At 37.4% G+C, this 20,823-nt stretch overlaps 1 protein-coding gene across 3 annotated transcripts in view; it reads left to right on the top strand.

Annotated features, from left to right (window-relative positions):
• The window catches only part of LOC131077716 (uncharacterized), a 149,267-nt gene that overhangs the window by 60,849 nt on the left and 67,595 nt on the right, over positions 1–20,823 (top strand). The window lies entirely within an intron of this gene.

Raw genomic sequence — 20,823 nt, 5'->3', positions numbered from 1 at the left:
AATCTGCAACATCAACTCCTGCAACACTCGTAGCATAGGATGAGGAAGTCCACTCCTCACCAACAAACATACGTCTCAAAGCTGCCTTACTCCGAATCAAGGATTGCAGTGTGATGAAGTTAGTGGCAAATTTAGTGATTCCAAGACGAGCCAACTCCTTCTGCCCCGTGTATTGCCTCATTAAGTTAAGGACCCATGCATGATTCTATACAAATTTGCAAATATTTTTTGCCTTCTCTACACATGTCCTGATCCATGCAATCTTACCAATGTCCTCCAACATGAGGTCAATGCAATGGGCGACACATGGAGACCAAAATATAGATGGGTGCCTCTCCATCAAAAGTTTACCTGCAGCAACATAATTTGCTACATTATCGGTCACCACTTGTACTACATTCTCCTCACCCACTTCATATATGACCTCCTCTATAACCTCACATAGGTAAGTGGCATTTTTAGAATGTGCGGAAGCATCAATGGACTTAATGAACATGGTGCCACCTGAAATTTGAAAACAAAGCAAAAACAGTGATCAATGATCATTCAATAAATCTCAACTCAAAAATAAAATACGAATCATTAAATAAAATTCAAGTTATTCAATCACCTGCAGAAGAAACAAGAAAATTTAGGAGCGTCCAATTTCTCCTATCAGTCCAACCATCGGTCATGATGGTGCAACCCTTTTTCCTCCATATCTCTCGCTGTTCCTCTAATGTGGCTTTTACATCAGCCACCGATTCTATCAAAATTGGGCCACTTAACTCGGAATCAGAAGGGGCTTTGAAATCCGCCCCACAAATAGCAATGGCATCAACCATGTTTTGCTAATAAGGAGACCTATCACAAATAAATTAAATAAGATAAGTATAAAATTATAAATATTAGAGTTTTAGACAAAGTCACAAAACAAACTAAAAATATTAACTTAAAAACTTAAAACAATCAAATAAAAACTAAAAGGAATTACTTGGCTGCGAAGAATGGAATATTGCAATAAAACCAAAATCTTCCAATTGCACCTTTAGCCTTATTGTATACCTCTTTGTTCCAAGCCATGCTCTCAAGTGAAGGTTGGGCACCAGGAGTAGTGCGTGGCTCAAAATATGAATCCATCCTAGATTTACGAACTCTAGGACCAATGGTTGGAGTTGCATTGATACTCCCACTAGCACTGACACTACCGGCAACATAAGCACTAGCACTCCCACTAGGACAATATGGAGGCATAGAAGAGGCCTCTCCAACACAACCAATGCTAGTCTGAGCCAACTCCTCCCTTTGCCTCTTCTTTATTTCTTTTCGAGTCTCAAATGTGTTCAATGGCACTTGGCACTCACGAATAGCCTCAGGAAGTGCTTTTGTGCAAGGCTTTGCATCATGGCCACGTATGTCGCCAAGGTGGTATTTCAATCTATTTATGCCTCCATGAAAGATTGTTTTGCAAAATTTACATTTTGCCTCTCCTCTTTTTTGCCCGGGAAAAGGTTCTGTATATTTCCAAGCTGGATCTTTTCTACCTGGGATTGCTCTATGAGGAGGACTGGAACTAGACATTGTTTTCAAAAGTTGAAGGTTGCTGGAATAAGACACATACAAAAAAAAAGAATATTTGTCCATTGTTAAATTATAAATTAATGCAGAAAAATATATAATAGCAATGTTTTGATTTTGATACAAAAATCAATGTAATAGTATTTGTATTCATTTTTTTCAAAGAAATTAGCAAACCTACCATGTAGATTGTTTTTTTCATTTCAAAACATAAAGTAATCAACAAACCCTACAATGTACATTTTTAAACAAAAAAAAATGTACATTGTAGGGTTTGCTGATTTCTATAAGTTTTGAGAAAACAAAAAACAATCTACATGGTAGGGTTTGCTGATTTATTTGAAAGAAATGAATACATATTACAAATGTTTAAAAAACAAATGTAAATTTTGCTTATAGAACACCAAAAAAACTAAAAAATATAAATCTTACCTCTTATAAGAAGGTTGAAATGAAATGCAACCTCTTTCCAATCCTCTCTAACAAGCTTTTGATGCACCAAATGCAAGTATTACACTGCCCCAATGTGATTTGTTGAAGAAATTCTACTCTTCCTCCTTGCTGGTTGCCCTACTATGCTCTCTTCTTTTTCCACACAACTCACTCTTCTCCTCCTATTTTTTCAATAGAATGAAATGAGATGCCTTTTACAACTTAGCATAAAATATAAATGAAAAAAAAAGCAAGTAAAATCATTTTTTAACATGTTTTATTTTTGCTTTTTCGGCGGTTTACGCTAGCCGAGTTATGGGCTCGGGACTCGCCGGTTTTGAGCTGAGTCACCGAGTCACGTGACTCGCCGTGACTCGGCCAAAACTCGCCGAGTCCGGGTCTGAGCCACCCAGGACTCGCTGAGGGTGACTCGGCTCGTGACTCGCCGAGTTTTGGCGAGTCACGGAACTCTGGTATCGCCACATACAATTAGAGGATTAAATTGCAAAAGTGAGAGCAATATCGGCCTTGAATTTGATCAAATGAAATGATCAAATTGGAGTCTACAATCGGTTAAGAAGGCCGATACCTCATCGTGGGCTCATAACAGTTTTCATTAAATGCATTGCACTTGATATTGTCTGCTCAATATTATTCAATGTGGTATTGTTGAATGGGAAGTTCAAGAGGGCGATACCTATATGAACCGCCACCAAATGTACTAAAGTATTTTAGGTAGGATAAAGTCGAGTCAGGCTGATCCTTCTAGAGTGCTGTAAGTTCACATGATTGGACTCTTGCAGAAAGTCTAATTCCTTTAGTAGACACCCAGAGGTTGAATGATGCCTTGTGTATTGCTTTGGATTCTATCTGGTTTTTAAGTACCCAGCAAGAGCTTGCAGGTGTTACAAAGTTGATCGAGAAACTTATCAAAAGTGGAGCTGATGACTTTACTCGTGCAACTCTTAGAACATCATTCCTTGCTTCCCGTGTTTCAGCTTGCTGGAGTCGTACGATGAGCTTGGCAGACACACTCACCCTCATGGCCCAAAGGTTGCGAGAGCGCTTTCATTAGTGCAATGGTGATGAGGTCCTAAAGGCTGAGGTTGCTGCAAAGGTACAAAGATTTACTGAATGGGCTCTCAAGTGCATTGGTTTCCATTCTCGTGGTCAAGGAAGTGGTGACAGAGTAACACCCAGCTCAGCCATTGAGATCCAACTACAACTATTAGCTTCTAAAACATTTTTGGATCTTGGAGGAGTTTCTTTTTTCATCTAGATGAATTCGCCAATGAATGTGGCTATCACTATTTACAGGCTTGCAACCATGGGACTGAGTTGGTGGCTGGAGACATCTCTCGAAGAGGAAGAACCCTTACAGATTGTCATTACGATCAGTTTCTTCGAAGAGGAGAAATTAACATTCAGAGGGAGTCTGACAAACCAACAAAGGCAACTTTGGATGAGAAGGTCAGGGGGTTGATACTAGTACTTGAAGCCCTTGTTGAGAGGGAGGCTTAGCATTAGTGATTTATTGAGATGCACTTTAATGTATTCTTCTCTGTGAAAGAGAAGTTTGAGGTGCAAGCCCTTGTTAATGCATTCTTCTCTATGAGAGAGAAGTTTGAGGTGCGAGCTCTTGTTAATGCATTCTTCTTTGTGAGAGAAGTTTGAGGTGCAAGCTCTTGTTAATGCATTCTTCTCTGTGAGAGAGAAGTTTGAGGTGCAAGCCCTTGTTAATGCATTCTTCTCTGTGAGAGGGGTTTGAGGTGAAAGCCCTTGTTCCACCCTCTGGGAGTAGCCATGGTGGATGTCATGTTGAGAGACTCCATGACAACATCACGTTGAGAGACTCTGTCATGAATTCCTTATACTTGTGTCTATCCACCCTCTGGGAGTAGCCATGGTGGACGTCATGTTGAGAGACTCCATGACGACATCATGTTGAGTGACTCCGTGATGGGTACTTGTGCACTTGCTTTCTTCCACTCATGGGAGTAGCCATGATGGACATCATGTTGAGTGACTCCATGATGATATCACGTTGAGAGACTTCGTGATAAACCTTTTGTTTTGACTAATGGATGTAGCCATTGTGATTGTCATGTTGAGAGACTCCATGACATGAGTATTTGAGAAGATATCTCCCTAGCTAAGAGGGAGTGTTGAAGTATGTAGCGGCGGGAGATATATTCCTTGAGAGGCCGATGCTAATTAAGAATCGCTGCCCACTTTAAATAATGTTTATTTAATTATTAAGAGGACGTGTCTCTTAAGGTTGACTCAAGGAGGAGTCATCTCTATTAAAGAGACGTCTCTCTTCACATTTGAATAGTCATTAACAATAGCAATGGTGGGTGGAGGTATGGGATCAAGGGTAGTGTCCCTTGTGGGGGTTCCCAATAGAGCCCCCAATGGGGTCGAGGGGCAACGCCACTCATAGGGTCCAAAGGCAGCACCCCTGGTGTGTTCCTTGTCACAATATAGGGTGGGGCCCTGTTGTGACCATTTCACACATCGCCCCATTAGAATGGGGACCCCCTCTTTTTCGCTTTTGTTTTGCCTGTTCTTCTCTCTGCTTTTAGGGTTTTGAGTGAGTGAGTGGTCTGTCTGGGCTAAGGCTAAACCTTAGGGGTTTTTTCTGAATGTTTTTCAAGCTGAGTCCAGTCAAATTTTGAAAGTTATTAAGCGTCCTCCCGAGGATTGAGATTGTTGAAATAGGGTTAGTCTGTCAGGAAGTCAGATAGGTCCCAGGTTAGGTCTAATCAGGGTTTTTTGAGGTAAAATTCAAATTTTGTCTAAGTGTTAGCATTTTGAAGGTAGAATTGTGTGTTCTTGCCTAGGTAAATTTTGATCAAATTTTGGAGGCAAGATGATGCCTAAAACAGAGAAATCGCTCTTGTCCTTCAAAGGAGGCCCAGGGCAAAATTCATTCTAAGTGCAATTTCTTGTTTTGAGAGGGTTTGCTAACTGGTTCCTGGCTATGAGGATGACCTAACTCTGCCTTGCGAAGTGATTGGAGACTTAAATTTTGAATATTTTAGCCAGAAAGGATAAAATCGCTCTTGTCCCTCTCCAAGGGACCAGGGCGAAAATGTTATTCAATGCATATTTGTCACTGACTTTTTTATTTTGTTTTGTGCAGGGTCTCTAGGAGGGATAATTGAATGTGACTTGATGCTTCTGAAGATTTTGAGGGCATGAAAGTGATGAATTTTGAAGGATTAAGGGAAGAATCGCTTCTGTCCCTCACCAAGGGCCCAGGGCGAAATTTTGAATTCCCTCATCTTGCAGTGAAAATGGGCCAAGTGTTGGATATGAATGGAAAACAAGTGATTTTCTCCACCCGCCTGAAGGAGTTTTAACTCGAAATGATGAAGGATTTTGTTTGAATCTTCAAAAGCGCTCCTGTCCCTCACCCAGGGACCAGGGCGAAAAGGCTTATTTGAGTCATTCCTGGCCTTGTTTGGTCAAATTGAAACATCAAAGGCATGGTGAAGGACGAAATGAACATGATAGAGCATCCAGACTTGATCGAAGACGATGAAATGACGGAGTTTTTGCCTAGAAAGCAAAAAAAGTGCTCCTGTCCCTCACTGAAGGACCGGAGCTTGATTCTCAAATTTGCACTATCTTTGCAAGATCAAAGTGATTTTATGATTTGAAGAGATTAAGGAAAGCATGTTTTGTCCATTGAATATAATTTAAGTGGTCCACAAAGGAGTAAATCAACTCAAATGACAATAGGTGCTCCCGTCCCTCACTGGAGGACCATGGCGTTTTTTTAAGTTTCTCTTCTTTGTTTGAGATTTTATGGCAAAACTTGACTTGGATGGGAAGGACGAATGATGTTTTATGCCTTAGATGCGATTGAGGGTTTAAAAGAACAAGGAAATATACCTAGAAGGCAAAAGGCGCTCCTGTCCCTCTCTAAGGGTCCAGAGCGATTTTCTAAAGAATGCAAATTTCTTGCAAAAGACAAGGCAAGTTTGTGATTGAAATGAATGGAATATGGCATGTTTGGCCCAGTGAAGATAATTTGGAAAGCTAGCAAAGGACCAGGGCGAAAAACATATTATCTAGCTCTTCTCTCCAAGTTTGAACAAATCTAGGCCAAGGCGCAAGTTTGAAATAATGTTTAAAATGCTTCGAAGTGGAATTGAGATACAAGACTTGCAAATTTTGATGACAATTGGCAAAAGCGCTCCTGTCCCTCACTGAAGGACCAGGGTGAAATTTCCAAATATGCCCATTTACCTTACATTTTGAGATGCTATTTTTGTTTCCAAAGCTCAAGAAGGAGTGAAATGTGATATTCTATGCCTGGAGGGTAATTTGAAGATTAATGTGATCAAGAATTTGCACAAGGACTCAAAAGCGCTCTTGTCCCTCACTGAAGGACCAGGGCGATTTTTATATAATCAACAATTTCTCTCCAAGATTATGCTAAGGCAAGGTTGTGCGAGATAGGAAAGGATCTTCTAAAGCATGGTGAACAAAGATTTGACTTCAAAATTTGAGAATCCTAGCCTAAAATACAAAAAGCGCTCCTGTCCTTCACTGGAGGACTAGGGCGAAAATCTTTAGAACATCAATTTTGCCTTGCAAAGAACGAGTTAAGCATGCATAGAATGAATGAAGGGGATCATTACTTACCCCACAGCGAGAATTGACAAATTTAAGGATGAAAGATTGAGGACAAAAGTGAAAAGGCGCTCCTGTCCCTCACCCAGGGTCTAGGGCGAAAATGTCCTAAGGCACTTCCCTTCTTAAAATAAAGTGAATTAAACTCAAGACTCCAATTGAAAATGCCATTTTTGATGCCTAGATGAAGTGTTGGCAATTAAAAATGAGGAATGCAAGGCCTAGATTGAGAAAAGCGCTCCTGTCCCTCTCCAAGGGACCAGAGCGAAGTCATTGGCATTCATTATTTTTTACCTAATTTCAACGTTAATATCCTCCAAATCGCATTAGATGCCAAAATTGCCAACTTCGAAATATTTGAAAAAAAAATTAATTAAATTGGCATTTAATAAAGGCGCATTGGTATTTGATAATTAATTTTGAGCCTTAGAAAATTGAATTTTTATTATAAAGGCATTTAAAATTAATTTTTGTGAAATTAATATTAAAAATGGAGCGCTTGGAGGCTTATTTTCATTCATTTTATCAAGTCGGCCTCTCTTTTTTTTTGCAAATTTATTTATTTTTTGGCCTATTTTTGACAAGTCGGCCTAGGGGGAGCAAAATGGTGAGCGCCCTATATAATAGGGGTGTTTTGATCAAGTTTAATCAATCATTCACTCATTACTTCAAGTGCGAATTTGGAGAGCAAGAAGGAAGTGCGAAATCTGGTCTATTTGGAGCGAATTTATCCTAAGTATTGAAGACTAGAGGTGGTGAAGTTGATGCTTGTGAAGACTAAAGGAGGCGCATTTTGCTAAAAAGAGGACTTCGATCTACATTTTGCCTAGCAAATTCACCTTATTTTTGCATCATTTTTTAGAATTAATTCTCAAGAGGAGGTATGGCGAGATCACCTTGAAACCATTATTGAAGATTTGAATTTTGCGCTTTGTTTTGAAAATCCTAAGTTTGATGTAGTTAATTAGGAAATGATAACTCAAGATTTATCATAAAGTTTCCTAATTAAAATCTTAAATCTTCCTTTCTACTCTATATTTCTACGTTGCAAAATATATTACTCATTATGAAATGTTGTGTAGGTGTCAAGATGGCGACTCCAAAGGCAGGAGCATCTACTAGTCGTCCGGCTCTCATGAAGGAAGATCAGAGGAATGAAGAATTGGAGACCAAGATCGTGTCCAAGTGGAGCAATATTGGAGATGCCAACTTGGGAAACTTCAGTGTCAAGAAGTTTCGAGAGGTCCCTTACATTGGAAAGCCATCACCTATCGCAAAGAGAATAATTGAAAGCGGCATCATCAAGGCGGCCGGTTTCCCTCCAGCAGTCCAGTGTCATGAGCTAATGATCGAGTGTGCCCGCCACTATGACTCACAATCAAGATCAATCGTATCCAAGGAAGGGAACACTTTGGCTTACCTTTCAGAGGAGGCTATAAGTGAAGCTCTCCATCTCCCAGAACATAAAGATATGATTTACAAAAGCCTAGAAGGAGCCAGGTCAATGTATGAAGATGATCCAGACACTTGCTTGAGCATCATCAATAAGAATTGGTTGCTCAAAAGTCATCCTCGCCTGAGCAAGATTCCCAACACACCACATAGGATCGACTTCCAGGAGGAGTACAGAGATTTGATAACTTTGCTCAATCGAGTTACAGGGGCTCCTCAAGCCTTCTATTTTGAGAAGTGGATGTTCTACTTCATCCAAGTGATAGTTCAAGGGAAAGGAACGATTCATTGGGCTAGAATTATTAGCCATTGCCTCGACGTGCAGTTGAGAAGACTAAAGCCTACCAAGTCATTTCACATGAGCTCATACGTCATATATGCCTTGATCAGGAGTTTCAAATATGCAGGACTACCTCACAGAGGAGTGATCGGAAGAGGACCCGGAGAGGTGAGAGTTTGTGACTCTTATGTTCATTTGCATCATCCACCTGGAAGTGACTACAAGTTAGTCAATGATACCTTCACGATGAACATCACCAGGATATTGCAAGGTGGGATTCACAATCGACTGTCTTTGGATGCACAAGAGCTTGAGAGAGAGGTCGGTGCTTGGAGAGGCTACTTTAGTCATCTCAATCAGCCCTTGAGACGTTAGGATCTAGCAGTGTCTCCTGTGCAAGCACTTCCCCTTGAATCAGTTGGCGAGGCAGAAAGAGTCAAGAGCTTGGTTCAGCTTATGAGCTCTTGGATGGACAAATCCCACACAGTAGCCGTTGAATTTACAACAAGAATGATGGAGACAATCCACCGAGCTATCCAGGTCCTTGAGATCGTCCACAACCTAATGATAACGGTAGCCGCTTTCGCTCACACTAGAGATGTTATCATTCCTGTTCTGCAAGTAATCAGGCAAACATCAAGGAAGATCCTAGCACAAGAAAAGATAATGGATGGAGGAGCTCATAACTTACTCCAATGGTCAACTCTACTTCAGATGAAGGAGGTTCTTTTCGAGGACATCAGCACCAAATGCAATCAAGTTGAGGGCGTCATTCATCCAATTCAGGATAAGGTGTTTGAAGTGTTATGTACCATTCTCGGCAGGAGGATCGAAGTTGAGACAGATGTGGACCTTCAAGAGTTGGAAGAGAGAGTCAAAGTCATCTTTTGCAAAGATGAGAATGTCATCACAGATGAACAACGAGATCAAGTGTTCGCTACTATGCTCCCGATTGAGAAGATCAAAGAACTTGAACCTGGATGGGATACGACCCTCCTCAAGGCCTTTGATCAGGTTATCCACTTGGAGGAACAAATGAGGAATCTTCCCGAGATTCCTATTGCTGAGATTGAAGGAATTGTGTCTAGATTCATTGCATATGCTAAGAAAGAACATTGGAAGGGGAATAAGGTTCTAGAAGAGAGATTGTTATAAAATGATGTGGCACCTTAATTATCATTGGTCTATGCTTCCTAGATTTTTGTGCCAATTAAATATTTGGCTATGCATTTAATAATGTTCAACTAAAAAGGGAACTTTTTGTAACAAACCCTAATTAGGGTTTAGGTGTCAAAATCTCAGCCATTGATCTTCTTTTGATCTGGGCTGTTCATTGTAATACCCTCACTCATTTTCATTTTGTCATTAGATATTAGAGATAAGCAATTAGAAATTAGAAGATTAGAGCTTTTGGAGAGAAGAAAGTTATTTTGTAGCAAGATTGAGCATTGAAGAAAGGATTTCGAACAATTGTTGTCTATTTTGGCTTTGAGATCAATAAAATATCGAAGTTATGGTGTTTTATTGCAATTCTTGTGGCTATCCTCATGGTTGTTTACTTTCTTGAATCATTCTCAGTCGAAGTAGTATTTAAGTTTGAAGGACTAAGTGTTAGGCTTGATCTTTGGTGAGATTCACGTTCCAAACCACTAGCTTCTTACTGATTGTAAGGACGCCTTGTGTGGTCAACTGGAGATATCTAGATTGCTTGAACCTTCGATCATTATTGGACTATTGATATGTACCTTCATGGTAGTGTCTATAATTCTTGATGATTCAAAAAAAATCACTAATCACCTCAGAAGATCGCATCAATTCCAGTAGAGTTGTAATTCCTTGGCAATGCTGAAATTGGTAGAATCTTACCAAGTCTAGCCTACATTGAGTCATTCTTAGGGTTAGATTAGAATTCATCTCTTGCAAACCCTATCTTTTGATCTTTTTTGAGAACTTGTTAGTTTTAGGAAAATTCTGTTCCTGCAGCTCGAAAACGTAAGGCCCCTTGAAGAAATAGCATTCACAACGACCACTGGTGCTTATCCACACGTAGAGACCCTACAACGAAGAACATTGAAGTCACTCTGATTCATCCTTTCTTGCGACATCTTCAGCATTCAGAGACTTTATTCAAGAGAGGATAAGGTACCCTTGGGTATTTTATTTTGTGTTTGATTGTGTACAAAATACACGTCAATAGGTCCCACCAACAAGCACAAATAAGGCCTCCAAAACCTCACAAACCTTCATCACAACTGTAATTTTCACAATTTTATCATTGTTTTTTGTTTTTTAGTTGGAGTTTCTAATCGGGGCCATGGGAGACTCCTAGGTGTCCTTGGGATGGTTAGGGGACTCTTTGGAGTCCATGGAATGTATCGCCATTCTTGACACCCTTAATGTCTTGATGACGGTGGCGGTGTGGAAGGGGGATGTTTCCCCCAAGTCCTTGCATCCTGGATATGTGGGAGTTTCGGTGGGGGGGGGACATGTCCCTGTGGTTCTTTGGTGTAATATCCCAAGAAAATTTAAATATTCTCGAGGGAATATTTGTAATATCCAATCTTTTTTGTGCTTCTTGTTGGTATCCTTATTTTGTTGATACAATCTGAATATGTCATGGCCCCTCGATCTGATATCCCTCTCACTTGCATATGAAATTGTTATATGGAGTAAGATTTAACAATTCCATAGAGACCCCAATCACCTATCACATAAATTGGGATTAATCAATGTAACGATTTGATTAAGACAATGACATACGCATATAGCAAATACATAATGAGGATCTAAGTATGACTTCATGAAAGAATATGATTTTTGTGCTTGGGTTGACCCTCAACAAGGAATATGAGCTGCGATTAGTAAATGGGAAGCATAAAGCAGACAATGGCAGATTTCTAATTTCTATGGAGGCAATGTTGGAAATTAAAAAGACCATAAACTACAATTGTTATGGCTCAACAATAGTGATTCTTAGCAAGGGTGATTATTGAAGACAATCGATGTAAAGTAATCATATTTAATGTAATGAAAGGGTAGTGATTATTGTTAAGAAAAGACATCAATTAACAACAGTGTTTGGAGTTTGTAATATACAGTAATTGGAACCTTTAGGTAGCAATTGACAAGTTTATGAACAGCAATTATCATTAAGTAGGTGGCGGTTATATTGTACAAGGTAGCTTTTGGACAACAATGACAACTTAAAGGCAGCGCTTCCTCAGAACAGTGATTAAGGTTAAGAAGACATCAATTTACATAGAGCAAACAACTTATATGTTAAAAGATTAATATGAATAAGCAATGCAGCCTTTGTGAAGTGATGCATCTCTTCATAAGGATATAAAGGTATAAATGGAGTATGTGAAGAAATGAAGGAGATAAGTTTTCAATTGAATATCATAGGAATTAAAAGAGATCTAAAGCATACTTAGAGTAGAATGGAACAACAAACTTGGAAGAGGAAGAAGTTAGACCATAAGTAGCAGGCATATCCGATGATATAAGATTAGAATAGGATATAATCATATGTTATGATTACCTCGAATTTCACCCTCCCTTGAGGACTATATAAGGCAAAAATCCATTTAGCAGGAAAGCATTGCACGACATCAAGGGATTCAGATCAGATCATCTCTGAGATAAGTAACCTGCATTTTCTTATAGCAATTTAGGCTATATAATAAATATTGAGGTATGCGAGAGTATATTTAACACGTAACTTTACATGTTTGGCATATGCAAGAATATGTATGCAGAAATAACTGTCTAACACACACACACATATATCTGTTGTATGCAGAAATAAATACATGAATCCTTACATGCTATGCATGGGTAGTAATATGATTTGCAATTTGCACATTGAGCAGGAAAGAAGATTACAAATACTGAACACTGTAATAATTAGATTAGAATATAATTTGTGAATATTCCAATCCACCATGGTAATGTAGAAAGTGTTTAGTCTGATATATGAATTTATTGCACATATCTGTTATATATTAATAAATATTAAAATATGCATTTAAGACTACAACAAAGACTACAACAATCTGTCAAAGGGAAGGAAGGAAATCTACAATTAAGGGAGAACAGCTATAGGGCACTCTACTACAGTGGCAAATAGGGAGAGAATGACTATTAGGGCACCCTATTACACTGCGAAAGGGAGAGAATGGCTAAGGGCACCCTAGTGCAATTTTCCTTCCAACTCCTACATTGAAGGACTGTTGATAAACTCAAAGATCTCTAGCCATGGAAGAATGGAGAGGGATTGCATAGAGGGAGAAATGGTTGTCTAAAGGCACCCTACCCTACCTCCTTATTCCATATCTTATATGATTGAGATCCCACATACAAATCATACTCTAATTCAGAATCAAGATCACATTATTTAAAGAGATATTTTAATTGGTAAGATGTAACCCTAACCCTAACCCTAATTTGTTGCAATTGCGATTCTAGGGCTAATTAGGAAGGGGACATTACAGAATATTCTGATAACCCTTACTAGTATGCTACAACAAAGATGCATCGATTTTTATTTTCTGGCTATATTTATTAATAATACCAGTTTTTTTCTCTTTTGACTACAGTGGAAATTTGATGCCTGAAATCTCCCTTTTATTAGTTTTTCAAAGTAATTATAGAACATGTGGTGGTTATAAAGGATATGGAACTTTACATAGTTGATGGAAGATACCCGAAGTCCATATATTAATTGCTACTTTTTGACAGATTTAAGCAACAATATTACTTTAGTGATAATTCGATCACTAGTCTTCAAATGACTCCTCAAGAAGTAACTCTTCCGTTGACAATATTCCACAATCGTAATACTTAAGGCCATCACAATTTAGAAAATATATATATTCTGACTCGCTGATTTTCCATTCTTGGCTGTAGTTCATTCAACACTGGTAAACAATGATTAGCATAATAGCTGGCATAATGAACAGATCTTTTAGTATCTCAACATATATCCATTGACTGAAATCTTCAACAAGCTTTTGAAACAAACTTTTTTGTACAAATGTGATCTTTGTGTGAAATCACTCCAAGGAACTATGGGTTTTCATCTCCAATTTTAAACTTAAGAGGATTTTTGTCCTCAAGGTAAATGAACCAAAGTGCTGTAAAATTCCTTACTAGGAACTGACTACAAATCAATGTGCATGTCCAGATTATGCAGAGAAGTATTATTTAATTTAACCAGTTGATTATTGAAATTCCTATGAATTTCACTCATTAGTATAACCCATGCAGTCCCAAATTAACCTTCATGCTTGTTATTCGACATAGCATTGATTGAATAGTCATTATACACATTCAATATCATATGATTAAGTATTTCATGGTGCACCTGTTAGTTCGCAGTGTTGATAGTGCAAAACTTCCCGTTGTGGTCCTCCGGAAACGTCATCGTATGCTCACTGGTTGGCAGTGTGAAAGACTCCTGCCACGCCAACGTTCCATTGCTTCCTCCCGAACTTTGATTCCGCTTATCCTTACAGAATAGTAAACCAAATGCTGGCCTGTACCCCCGTCACGGTCACTGTGTGTTGTTTGCAATCCTCACGCGATCGGTGTTATATCCCGATATCGAGCCTCTTAGCCACGACACACAAGTCAATTGTGTCGTCTCCTCTGCTTTTGGAAATCACATCCCGTCACGGCATAAAGTATGTACATTTTGAGACTCACGCCATCGTAGCACTCCACGGTGCCCGACTCCACTCCTCTGCTTATGTAGCCTCCACCAATAGGCCAGTTCTCACCATTTTCTGCAAATGAATGAACAACACATACACCTTGCGTAGCCACGGTGTTCGTGTTCTGCAGGAGTCCTCAGACGTTGCATGCGGGGAGAGGAATGTAGCCTGCGTGCAGTATTTACCCGTATCTACCTCCACCAATGCCGTTAATCTTTCTCTCGACCGGTGTGTAAGATACACACGTCTCTACAATTTCCTTCCAATACTCATGCTAATATATGACTCCTTGGCTCAACATTTCGGTTCCAATAGGCCAGTTAATGGCTGGCGAAAGGAATTTATTCATCAAGTGTTGATATCACGCAGATAATCAACCTTCACTTCTAGGTCTGGGTTTTAATAAAATCTGATCCATCTCCTTATTTGCCAAGCCTTATTTAAAAGACAAATAGCGGGTAAAATTCCCGTAGGAAAACCAACTCCCGCAAGATTAAATAATCAAATAATAGTTAGGCAAAGTAATTAAGAAAAACTAATATTTAATTTTTAATCTTTATTGAAAAATCAAATATTGAGCTCTTATTATAATATATTAGTCAACATTCGAACTAATATAAAATAAGGAAAGTTCATTTTATTCACAATTAATACCACCAAATGGTATTAATTTGATGGGGACATCACAAGTGCCATGCTCCAACAAGGAGTAGAAATTAGATGATATAATGGCTGGTCAAATATGTCCCCTTCTCCTTGTTTGGCCTCTCTTAAATAGAATTTCTTTCCAAATTACTAACTCTCCAAATTTCCTTCATGACCCCTTTGTTTGATATTTGAGAGAAATTATTTAAAATAAATTTTAATTATAAGAGAAATTTTGTAACTTTTTCTTTAGAGAAAAGCTCCCAAAACTCATGGAAAATATATGATGGCCATTTTAGGTTTCACCTTAGCATAATTTTTAATAAAGGGACATTGCAATCTGCCCTTCCCAAGATTGCTTTTCTTCAAGCAATCACAACTAGGATGCTCTGGAATTTCTTCTCCACTTGATTCAATCTTTTTGTAATTACTAGGATCCCAAATCGACCTTGGAGATTTGTGTGCCCATCCACTTGATGTGCTTGGTTGAAAGACATCTTCAAATGTAACCTTCTCAAATTGCCTCTCTAATTGTCTATAAATCTTTTGCAAAGCTTCTGTAAGTTCCTAAAAAATCCTTTTTTGTTCCAACTGATTTCTGCTACACCACTTTGTTGTGAATTGAACAATCTGTGCGAAGAGTCATTATAGATATGAGTATTTGATTGTTGGTGGACACTCCCATACTTTTTCTGGTAAATAGGCTGGTTTTTCAATTAGGAAATCCCTCAAGTGTCACCTCCCTTCTCTAGAACACAATTCTTCTGCTGAGAGGAGTGGGGGGGGGTGTGAATCAGTAGAAGATAATGATTTAGATCTTGAACCAATTAATAAGTTTTGATGAACTTAGCAAAAATTGAAACTGAAATTGAAAAGAATGCAACCACACAACGAAGCCAATACACTTGAAATACTTGGAAAACCCAGAATGGGAAAAACCACAGTCAGAAGTGCTGCTAGGATTTACTGCCCTAATCCAGCCTCACAAGGCAATACTGTTTACAAAGTTTTAGGGCACCAACCCTAAGGAATCACTAAATTCCTTGTTTGAGAGCACCAACTCCTACAAAATCACAACTTAACATACTGAGCACCAACTCAGCATCCTTGAGGCACCAACCATAAGGATATTACAAATAAAATAATCACTAACTTCAAGTCTGAAAAATTACAACAGTAGATGCATATAACCCAGCTGTTACAAACCCTACAAACTGATCAGAATGCCTGCAATTTCACTACCAACCTAGGGTTTCAGAATCTCTACAAATTTCATTAATATGATTGCATCTAATTGAACTTGACATCAATGACAAATGTAAAATGTCTGACACCTTCCTTCAGAATGGAACCTAAATTCCAAAGTTCAAATACCCAAGGGAACACAACCATCGAATACCCAAAACTAAGTCAATTTCTTCTAAATCGAGAATATAAAAGACATCACACACCTTATGCTGCTTTAGTAGTATGCTGAGCTGACTAATTTTGTTTTTGCAAGGGATTATAAATTCATTAGTAATTGTCACATCAACCCCTTCAAAGTCTTGTATTTGAAATCCTTTCTCAATTATCAAATCTTTATTAATGTTGTTATGAGTAGCTCCACTTTCCAGGAGTATTGAAATTTGGCTTCCACATAGAGTCCCTTGGAATCTAAACGGATGGTATCTTGATGCTTCTGAAAGAGAAGCAAGCGTTCCTCTACTATTTGAATATACCATATAGTAGAGGAACACTTACATCATATGTATGAAGAAAGGTGTTATATATGTTAGAACTTAGAAGCAACACCTATATGACACCTATTTGAATATACCCAACCATGGTAATCCATGTGTGACTTTTCTGCTTATCATTATTATTATTATTAGCTTCAAACAATTTTTTCTCACTATTTTTATTGTTGGAATATACTGCATTATTTGATGTTTTCTGGTTATTATGCATCTTGTGTAACACCTATCCTGTCATATCTAACATAAGGTCAAACTTCCTTTCAAACTTGCAGGGTCTTTCAAAGCTTTCTTCTCTCTTTCCATATATACTTATTTTGCGTCAAATTCCAAAGGAGTTTCTGTTTCTTTGTTCTTAGGAAATTGATATTGAGTTTTTCTAAGTTTCCTTTGATGATACCTGTTGGTTCTATCATTTGTTTGCATAAGAAGGAAATCTCACAGGCTAGTAAGATCTAGCTCTGAAGCCATTATAATATCCCATTTTAATTTTTAATATCCCAAGGGAATATTTTGTAATATCTAATCTTTTTTGCGTTGCTTGCCCGTCTCCTTATTCTGCTGATGAAAATTGAATATTTTGATAACCCTTACTAGTATGCTACAACAAATATGCAAGCATACACTTTTTTGGCTATATTTATTAATAATACGAGCTTTGTTATCTCTTTTTACCACACGGTGGATCCTTGGTGCCCAAAATCTCCCTTTGATCACTTTTCAAAAGTAACTATGGAATATGTGGTGGTCATAAGGATATGGAACTTAAGATGGTTGACAACAAATATCCAAAGTCCATATATCAGTTGCTGATTCTGACATATATAAGCAGCAGTATTACTTCAGTTATAACTTATAATGCAATCACCAGTCTTCAAAACGACTCCTTAGAAAGTAACTCCTGCATTGACAATAATCTGTGATCGTAATACTTAAGGCTAACACCATTCAGAAAAAATATATTTTAATCCACTGATTTGTCTTTCCTGGCCGTAGTTCATTCATCACTAGCAACAATGATTAAATATATTATATAATATATGGCACAATGAACAGATCTCACAGTAGTATGGCATATATCCATTGATTAAAATCTTCAATAATCTTTTCAAACAAATTCTCTTCACAATAATGATCTCTGTGTGAAATAAGTCCAAGGAATTGTGATTTTTACATCCGTAGGTTAAATGAATCAAAGTTCCATGCTCCAACAAGGAGCAGAAATCAGATAATAGAATGGTTACTCAAATACGCCCCCTTCTCCTTGCTTGGCCTCTCTTAAATAAAAGTTCCTTCCAAAAGACATAACTCTTCAAATTTCCTTCATGACCCTTTGATTGATATTTGAGGGTAGTTATTAAAATAAACGTCAATTATAAGAGAAATTTTTTAACTTTACTTGAGGTCCTATTTATTATAATTTTAATCCCATTTCTTTAGTGCGTAACTTTCAAAACCCTTGGAAAATATATGATAGGCATTTTGGGTTTCAACTTGGCTTAATTTCGAAAAAGGGGACATTACAGTATGTGACAAAGGAGACCATATAGAGGAAAGCCTAGATGTAATGTCCCCTACTGGGAGTAAGCCTGTTTCCCATAATTAAACCATATATCACCACACTTATCATGCCTTCAATCAGACTATTAAAACTAGAGAACAATTACTTCTTCATAATACAATCAATAATTATTATATTTAGGCCCCATCCTTACTTCATTCCTAATCCTATGGAGGATGGGGATTTACTGTCATAGGGCGCTTGGCAACCAGTCTACAAGTAGGCTCCCTCAAGGTTTCAGGACTCTGTCCATACCCCATCTTGGGCTTACCTATCTTGTGAGGAATTACTCCGCCTCTCCCTACCTATACCGACCTATCCTCTCAAAGGCAATAGCAAATGGTTAAAGACTAGGCCATAAATATAATAGTCTTTCATGTATTATGAATGTATATGTACATAAATGAAATTAAGTATAAATCTGATCTTATTTTTTTTAACAAATGCAAATCTTATTGACAATACTTCTTTTATATATATACACCAGAATCTATAACAACTTATATTATATTTATATATATGCTCATTATTCTTGATAGAATGCAGACATAACATAACATAAATGTAAACCAGCATATGATCATGAGTACAATACATACCAGTCTGCTGTTATGATACTGATAATATTTAGTTCTGATTTCCTCTTTTATACAGACTCCACATCTTTTCTTCTTTTCTCCTTCGATGACATAGACATTTAGTCTTCATACCAAATTATTGGTACAATGTTTAATGAATGTATATCTAAAAGTCTGATCTCTTATATCAGATCTGTTCACTTGGTTGATGATTTCTCTGCTATATTCCTCCATTTGTAATTCATATATATACTTATCAAAGAGTTATACCCTTTGAGCATTGATGATACGTGCCTTCTCATTGCATCCCTTTCCTTGACTTAAACCGCACCTTATAAGAGGCATTACTAATTATAATTAAATCACAGCTATTGATAAATACACCAAATTCGCATCATTTGGTGATTATAATAAAATCACTCCCAGTAAGATCACACTTCTTAATAGTCTGACACTGTATTATATTCTCTGCATAGCACTCTTTCTAGTGAAGTTAAATGATGTATTACAGTCACTGCCTTGTAATGATCTCTACCACTGTCTCTTTTAAATGTCTTTGTTGCCTTCATCAATCATTATAATTATTGTGTATTTGTTGGACTTGCACACCATTATCATCGGCAATTAATACGTACTTGTATCAACATTAATATATTCATTCGTTATCTTGCAAAGGGGGTAGAGTTGGGTTTCAGAAGATTGTGAAGTCTTGTTCCAAGACAATCTTCTCTTATTAACTATAGCGCAGTTATAGGTGTCATGGTGGGGATATGACACTATATGATTTACTATTGCTGCCCCCTTAAATGTGGCTGTGATAAGAAGGGTATACAGACAAGTCTGGGTGCAAGCACATCTGTATTACGAACTTGACCATCTAAATGAAGGCAAATGGTATGCTACATTGATGACAATTATGTTCTGTAAGAAGCCATGAGATATGCAAGAAGAAGAAGCTGAACAAAAAATATTTTCTCTACAAAATGGATAGAGGGAGAAACTTATTTTGTTTAAACTATAAAACCACAATTGGGTACTTCATAAAAGCACAAATATTGTTTTTTCATTTTCTTGCACTTGTATTTTTCTGCAATACAATTTCTTTGTGCCTGTAGATAAGATTAGCATAGCCTAAAGTAGGTTCTAATACAATGTAGGGATTTAAATATTATTCGAATTAGCCATGTTAATCATTGACTACAATGCAATGAAAAACATAAAATGCAAAAATAAAATGAAGAAAATGTTGCACAGTACACATAATTTAAGTGGCCAAACCCATACAGTCAAAAACTTCACAAAAGACATCATTCAATTTTATTGAGAAAATTTACATATAGAACCCTGGCTTTTCAAGCTCTCCTCCCCACCTTCTATGTACACAGCCTCATTATCTCTTGCAGACTTTTAAATGCCAAATTCATATATCCAATGATATAATTCCTGTCATACGAGTCCTTAAATATAGGATGATGTCGTCTGATTTGATTATACCTTTTCAATTAAGGTATTTAATACTTTAATTAATATATTAATATAAATATGTTAATTAATAATCAACCCAAATGGTTAAATATGCATAGGGTAAATGATCTGTAATTGGTAAAATAATATCATATTTAAACTGTTAATTAAATAATCAACACCCTACGGTAATATATGCCATAAATGGAAGGCTAAACCTTATATTAATAGAACCTATTGGGATCACATATAAATAATTGTGAGCCCCCTCCCCCCTTAAAAGCATTACGTTCTAACACACATTTCTTTTAATCCAACTGGCATGTCTATCATTCTCTGGTTTTCCTTGTAATATGTATTTGAATGCATTCTTTGAACAATTCAAAGAGGTCACTTATGAAGAATTTATCACAATCTGTCTTTGTACCAAATAATTTGCTGCTCCATGCAAAGGGTCATGCGTGATCTTACATCTGCTATAAACTATTTTCCATGAGTGGTTTTAGTTTAAATGTGCTTCTTAGTCAAGAGGAATTGTCACAGTTGATGCAAGAAAAATGTAAGGACATGAAGTCTTGTCCTATGAAAAATTCTCTCTGATAGATGAAACAGACTGTATACTTCCCTCATTCTCTTTATTTGTCTAATAATTTGAGAATGATCAATGCCATTGAAGATAAAACATGTTCATGCACTTGAAAAGTTTTTTCATAAATATCATTTTAAGTTGGTTTCCTTTACCATCTACCATGGACCTAGG

This window comes from Cryptomeria japonica, chromosome 5 (genome assembly GCF_030272615.1).
Source record: "Cryptomeria japonica chromosome 5, Sugi_1.0, whole genome shotgun sequence".
Classification (NCBI taxonomy): domain Eukaryota; kingdom Viridiplantae; phylum Streptophyta; class Pinopsida; order Cupressales; family Cupressaceae; genus Cryptomeria; species Cryptomeria japonica.
Note: the sequence above shows the minus strand (reverse complement) of the source record. Positions and strands in the feature narration are given on the sequence as shown.